The sequence below is a fragment of the Salvelinus namaycush genome, chromosome 36 (assembly GCF_016432855.1).
Source record: "Salvelinus namaycush isolate Seneca chromosome 36, SaNama_1.0, whole genome shotgun sequence".
NCBI classification, from domain to species: domain Eukaryota; kingdom Metazoa; phylum Chordata; class Actinopteri; order Salmoniformes; family Salmonidae; genus Salvelinus; species Salvelinus namaycush.
In genome coordinates this window covers 10363038-10370397 of record NC_052342.1, presented here as the reverse complement: position 1 = coordinate 10370397, position 7360 = coordinate 10363038, and the positions used below count along the sequence as shown (strand labels likewise).

General features: G+C 41.2%; 1 long non-coding RNA gene across 1 annotated transcript; it reads right to left on the bottom strand.

Moving 5' to 3' along the window:
- Positions 1-1119: 1119 nt before the first annotated feature.
- LOC120030383 lies at positions 1120-1958 on the bottom strand. Its single transcript, XR_005473645.1, has 2 exons — positions 1629-1958; positions 1120-1512 (listed from the first exon to the last, which is right to left on the bottom strand). It is a non-coding gene; the product is annotated as an uncharacterized LOC120030383 (long non-coding RNA).
- Between the last annotated feature and the right edge of the window lie 5402 nt (positions 1959-7360).

Below are 7360 nucleotides of genomic sequence, written 5' to 3'. Positions count from 1 at the left end.
TTGACCTGGACCCTTCATTTTGGCTCAAAGACAAGCTGCTTTACAATATGCATGGGATAATTGGGATTAGTAGCAGTTTTATATGTAAAGTATATTCATTAAATGCATATTCATTTAGAGAATTCTTGGAAGGCTGGTAGGTGGCTTCTCCATACACATATGTTCCGCTGTAAACGTTTACAGTGAATGGCTTTGACTGTGAAAGACTTGAAACTGGCCAAAGTTGACTTTTTCAGTGTATAAACGCCAACGTCTGACCTGGGCCGTTTAGAAAACGCTTCGAATTATCTTGTTCCCAGCTCAAAGACAGGAAAATCTATGCCTCAATTTATAGCACTTCAACACCACTCTAAATGTCCCTCAATATAACAGAATTAAAGGGAGACACGCTGATTCAACAAACTGAATGATGCCTTTAACGACAGTCGTTTGTTGTGAATTTTATGTATTTGCTTTGTGAATTGTTGGGATTTTCTGAGAACGTACAATTGCTTCACACAGCTGCATTCTTCTACTCTCATACTCCAAAACACATAATAACATTACATTTACATGTTAGTCATGTGTGACCCACCATCTCTTTTCAGTCTTATGTACAACATTTAAAAATTGTTTTCTCTTTTTACATTGGATAAAAGTACAGATGCTTCAAAACGGTATATCATACACTGCAGTTGGAGGAAACATGGGTAAGTAATGCTGCTTTAAAAGTTGATAAACTTATAATCCCATTTAGGAGAAGCGGGCATTCAAACATTTTGCTGTGATTTTCACACATCCTCTACATTAATACTTGGGAAACATATATTTAGAGAAGGAATACTTTTCTATAGGAATACTAATACCAAGTTACCCCATTAGGCAAACCATGTACAGTATTACATTGCCTATTGCTGTATAATAAAAATAACCTTTCACATTGAACAGCTACAGTGCTGTTCTTTGTTTACGCCCATTTAGCGTCGTTCACACACGCTAAAGGCTTAGACCTACCCATCTCTTAAAAAATTCACATTGGAACACGTGACATTTAAGTCATTTACATTTTACATTTACATTGTGACCATGGCAATGTGCTAAAGCAGTGAGGTAGTGCTTAAAAAACAAAGACAATATTTCAACAATACTTTATTAACTTCCAGTGCTAAAGGTAGTAGCCTACAATTACGAAAAACTTAAAAACACAAAGGCTGAGGTAAAAACAATATATTGACCTAGGCCTATATCACAAGATCATTAGAATAACTTTGGTTCAGGTTATGATATGAACAAAGGAATCTAGCCTGAGAGCATATTTCTATCCTGCCCTTTGGAGCAGGACATAGTGTCCATGGCCTTTTCATTGCAAAAGTCCTGATCTCCTCAAAAAATATGTTTGCCGGGTTGTGTCCAGTCCGGGGGATGCATTCACATGTCTGGGAGGAAGGACATCAACATTGCACAGCAGCTGTAACCTGGTTCCATCTGAGTGAAAGCTCCTTGGCCACAACACCAGGCTCCAGACAATTAAAGCTGTAAAGGAGGAAAGCAGAGAAAAATAGACAAGACATAAATACCTTGCATACCAGCAATAACATTCATTGACCCCCAAATTCAACCTATAAACGTAAAGTACAAAGACAATATACCTGATGTGTTGCATGTTCACCCTCAATCATCTCCTTTTACTGGTGGCAGAGAGCAGGTTCATGCTGAAAGACCACAAAAACGTGTTAAGAGATGAATTTATTCATGTACTATAGTTTGTTATTGCTTATTGACTGGTACAGCTGTACTAAAACGCCCTGTAACTGCTTCCAGCCCAACAATGGCAATGCAGACACAAGATAACTAGCTAGATTTAGCAAACATTCATAATTACCAACTGGTAAATGGTAATAATCAATTTAGCAAGCTAGTTGAACATTGCAAAAAAACTTGACATCTATAATCCAATAATTAGCTAGCTATTTGGCGATCATTTCATCGTGGCAAGCTAACTCGCCAATTTAAGATGTGTCCCTATAACGTAACATGCGGTTTGATAAGCTTGTTAATCGATTAGTATTTGCACCACAGTGGCTATTTTCGGTAGCTAGCTAGTTAAAAACTGGCAAACATGAAAAATAGTATCATCATGTTAGCACATTACCATTCAACATTAACAGCAGAATGCAACTGGCCTGCTCAGTTAGCTGGGTTAACGTTGCTTCGTCCCGCAATGAGCCATCTGTAAACAATGGATAAAGCAAGCTATAACGGTGCCTGTATGCAACTGTCTAGCTAGCTATTTAGCTAACAATAGCTAGCAATGAAAACAACTTTGATACAGTTGAGACGTTGGCATTTTAACAGTAGACTCTTACCAGTGTATGGATTATGATGATTCACGGCAGACTGAAACACTTTCAAAATAATCCTTCACACTGTGCTTCAACCAGTCCAGACTGCTTTGGGTCGTTCGCGATGGAGTCGGCTCTAAGAGCCGGCTCTTGTAGGTGAACGTTGGGAGCCGGCTCGCATATCAGAAGAGTCGAATCTATTTATGAAATAAAAATAAAAATTAAGATATAAATAATCAAAAGGTTTAAATTAATAGAATTAACTAATTAAAAGAACGAAAAAATATATCAAATAATATAGGCCTAAATGCTCAAGTTCGTTCTGACTGTCTGCTCAGACTAACAGCCTCACCTGTTGTTCCTGTCAATCAGACATGCAGTGTCAACCAATGAACCAAAGATGCGTGAGGGAGGGGCGAGCCAACTCACTCACAGTCACACACTTAGCAGCTGAGGAGAGAGAGGAAGGACAGCTGTGAAAACAACAGCTGGAAAATGAGTCGGAAGCACGGGAGCATTTGGATGCATTTTAATAATGTAGACAATGTTAGAGCAGTGTAGTGTAGAATTTGCCAAAACAAAATATCATATAAAGCCGGCTCTACGCACAACCTACCGGCATATGTGAACTGTGCGCCCAACTGTGAAGCTAGCTGTAGTGGAGCTTCGAGAAACTAGCGCGCCCGTTAGTGATAGTGGTGGAGCCAGTACCTCCACACGTGGAGATGTATCCACTCAGTCAAGTAGGCCTACTACGCAGTCTTCTATGGACCAGTTTATGCCAAAGTCTATGTCTGTAGCAAAACAAGGCCAAATTGATATTCCATTGGCTAAAACCTTTGCCACCGATTTCCAGCCATTTTCAATCGTGGAGGACAGAGGTTTTAGAAATTATTGCAAAAGTCTAAATCCAATGTACACAATTCCAAGCAGGAAAACCCTTTCAAAATCACTTATTCCACAACTGTACGAGAGCACACAGGCTTCAGTGCGGGAAAGAGTCCAAAAAGCTACTGCAGTTTGCCTTACCACTGACTGCTGGACATCAAAGGTAACCACTTCTTACATGTCGGTTACATGTCACTTCATTGAAGATTTTTAGATGTCTAGCTGTCTTCTGGACTGCTTTGAGTTCAGCGACAGACACACCTCAGAGAACTTGTCAGAGGAACTGTTGAGAGTGGCCAGAGAATGGCAAGTAGATGGAAAAGTGGTCTGTTGTGTTAGCAACAATGCAGCTAACATAACTAAAGCCATGATTTTTTTTTTTTTTTTTTAAATGGACCCATGATCCATGTCTTGCCCACACAATCAACCTGATTGTAAGAGATGCTCTGAAGGTGATGAAGCCCACTGTAGACATAGTGAATACTTCCACAGGAGCACAGTAGGTGCTGAAAAACTAGTCTACACAATGCCAGCTGGGGATGCCTGAGCTGATGCCTAAACAAGACTGCACTACAAGGTTGAATTCAAAATGTTATATTTTGAAACGGTTTCTTGAGTCAAAGGATGCCATCATCTCTACCCTGGCCATTGTCAATGCACCTGTTGATGCTCTGACCCAAGAGGAATGGGAGGTGGTGTATAGAGTCCTGGAACCCTTTGAGCAGGTCACTGTGGAGATCAGTGGAGAGAGGTACAGTAAGCAGTTATTACTACATCATTATTTAATACAGTATTATATATGTATATGAGCAGTAGATGAGAATGTAGTATCAGTAGACAAAACATGAACCTGAACTAATAAGTTACTGTTCTCTCTTTTCAGCTATGTGACAGCCTCAAAAATGATACTCCTGTGTAAGGGTCTGCAGCGAATCACAGCCAGCCGCCAGAGAGAAGCAAATGTAACCACAGGACATGTGACAGAGTTGATGGACACCCTATGTTCATCAATGGACAGAAAGTTCCACAGAATGGAATATAATCACGTGCTATCAGAAACCGCTGCACTTGACCCCAGGTTTAAGAAGTTAGCCTTCAGTGATGCCAGAGTGATTGATGAGGCTCTTCAAAGAATAACCCCAGCAGTCAGCTGGCTCAGGCACCAGGACAACAGGAAGAAGAGGGATCAGATGGAGCAGAAGCACCAGCAGTAGTGCCACAAACGTCTGCTGTTTGGGTGCTGTTTGACGAGAGCGCAACTAGGGATGCAGCACGAAGGAATCCCTCAGCAGATGCCATAATGGAGGTCCGATCCTATTTGGAGGAGCCCCTCCTTCAAAGATCTGCAGATCTTCTGAGCTGGTGGAAGAACAAGGCCTCTGTCTACCCACGGCTTACTAAAGTCATGACAGGGAGACTCTGCATAGTGGCCACATCCGTTCCCTCTGAGAGGGTATTCTCGAAAACGGGATAAATAATTACTGAGAGAAGAAACCGCATCAGCCCCTCGAAAGTGAGGCAGCTTGCATTTCTGAATGCAAATGTCTCAAAAGCAAAATATGGTCAGCATTGCCGTGTGCTGCTGGTTATAACATGACAACAAAGAAGAGAGAGAAAAGAGGGACCAGTTTAATGTTTTAAGTGGAATGCTGCAGTTTTGCACATTGTTATTTAATTTTCTTTGATATGGTGCAATATTCTGTTATGCTGTTCAGATTGTATTCGTTTTGAATGGTTAGATTTATATGCACTTTGTTTCTTTACATTAAAGTTAGACTTTAAATGTAAATGTTTAATAGCATTCTTTTTCATAACAAACCAATGCATTTTTAAATACATTGTGGTTAAGGTAGAGTATGATTTCATTGAATAATTTAATTATAATTGTTTTAACACCAATCATAGTCAAACTATCGCAAACTGTTTGACTTGAAAAAAGATTAAACATATATTTTTTAGGGAGCCGTTTGTGAGCCAAAAGAGCCGGCCCTTTTTGGTGAGCTGAGCCGAACGAGCCGGCACACTGAAAAGAGCCGGAATGCCTATCACTACCAGACAGCTTTAGCCACTGAAGACAGAGCTAGTCGATACCAGCAGCTCTATTCAGGACAACAATGTTAATGAAAACTGTAGCAACTTTTTTTTTACCCCTTTTCTCCCCAGAATGGCCGTCATTACTTGTGATTAATGTGTTAGTGAGAATGGTTACTGATAACTACTTTATTGAGGAAAAATGTACTGGCGATGACTGTGATATGCGGTTGTCCCAAGAAGCCATTTTAAAATGAATGCACTAACTGTAAATTGTTCTGGATTAGAACGTCTGTTAAATGTGTCCCGTTACAGAAAACTGAGTATATGACGCATGTCACTAGATCACAGGAGAGGCATTTTTTCATCAAAATGCGAGCAATTAAAAAAAAAAACAGCGATACCGGTGTCAACTGGATTATGGATGGGCGTGAAATTGTCACAATCCATGTCAGGGGTGCTCAGTTAACAACTAGGCCAGGGTTTTGCCATCGACTGTTAGGGGGCCGATGGAACGTGACATGAGGAGAAATAACGGCAGGAACTGTGGCAAGGCCGGATTAGATTAGCACACTGGAAACAGGTGGTCTTTTATTGGGTGTGTGATACCGTCAGGGCTCCTCTAAAACGGGTTGAGACACGCACGCACGCACGCACGCACGCACGCACGCACGCACGCACGCACGCACGCACGCACGCACACACGCACACACACACACACACACACACACACACACACACACACACACACACACACACACACACAGACACAGACAGAGAGAAACTCAGTGAGCAGGGAGAGGCACAAAGCTCTGGTGTTTGACACCAAAGGAAAACTCTGAATCAGTTGTCATGTTGAATGAATGTGACACATGCAGTCTGATGTTGCGGTCAATGATGGTGAAAAGCACAGAAGATGGGGGGGATAATGTAGTATTGGCTAACACTGAGGCATTTGTTGAGTGAGAAAGCCAGGAGGCTATACAGCTGTCTTATAGGCAGAAACCACAATTGAAGTCTAGTCTGAACAAGAGAGGGAAGTGGGATTCTGGGGCAGTTTGCCAAACAAGCTACTCTATGCACCCAACTGTACAGTCGAAGTCAGAAGTTTACATACACCTTAGCCAAATAAATTTAAACTCAGTTTTTCACAATTCCTGACATTTAATCCTAGTAAAAATTCCCTGTTTTAGGTCAGTTTGGATCACCACTATTTTAAGAATGGGAAATAAATAACAATAATAATAGCAGAGAGAATTATTTATTTCAGCTTTTATTTCTTTCATCACATTCCCAGTGGGTCAGAAGTTTACATTCACTCAATTAGTATTTGGTAGCATTGCCTTTAAACTGTTTAACTTGGGTCAAACGTGCCGGGTAGCCTTCCACAAGCTTCACACAATAAGTTGGGTGAATTTTGGCCCATTCCTCTTGACAGAGCTGGTGTAACTGAGTCAGGTTTGTAGGCCTCCTTGCTCGCACACGCCTTTTCAGTTCTGCCCACAAATTTTCTATAAGATTGAGGTCAGGGCTTTGTGATGGCCACTCCAATATCTTGACTTTGTTGTCCTTAAGCCATTTTGCCACAACTTTGGAAGTATGCTTGGGGTCATTGTCCATTTGGAAGACACATTTGCGACCAAGCTTTAACTTCCTGACTGATGTCTTGAGATGTTGCTTCAATATATCCACATAATTTTCCTGCCTCATGATGCCATCTATTTTGTGAAGTGCACCAGTCCCTCCTGCAGCAAAGCACCCCCACAACATGATGCTGCCACCCCCGTGCATCACGGTTGGGATGGTGTTCTTCATCTTGCAAGCCTCCCCCTTTTTCCTAAAAACATAATGATGGTCATTATGGCCAAACAGTTCTATTTTTGTTTCATCAGACCAGAGGACATTTCTCCAAAAAGTACGATCTTTGTTCCCATGTGTAGTTGCAAACTGTAGTCTGGCTTTTTTATGGCGGTTTTGGAGCAGTGGCTTCTTCCTTGATGAACGGCCTTTCAGGTTATGTCAATATAGGACTCGTTTTACTGTGGATATAGATACTTTTGTACCTGTTTCCTCCAGCATCTTCACAAGGTCCATTGCTGTTGTTCTGGCATTGATTTGCT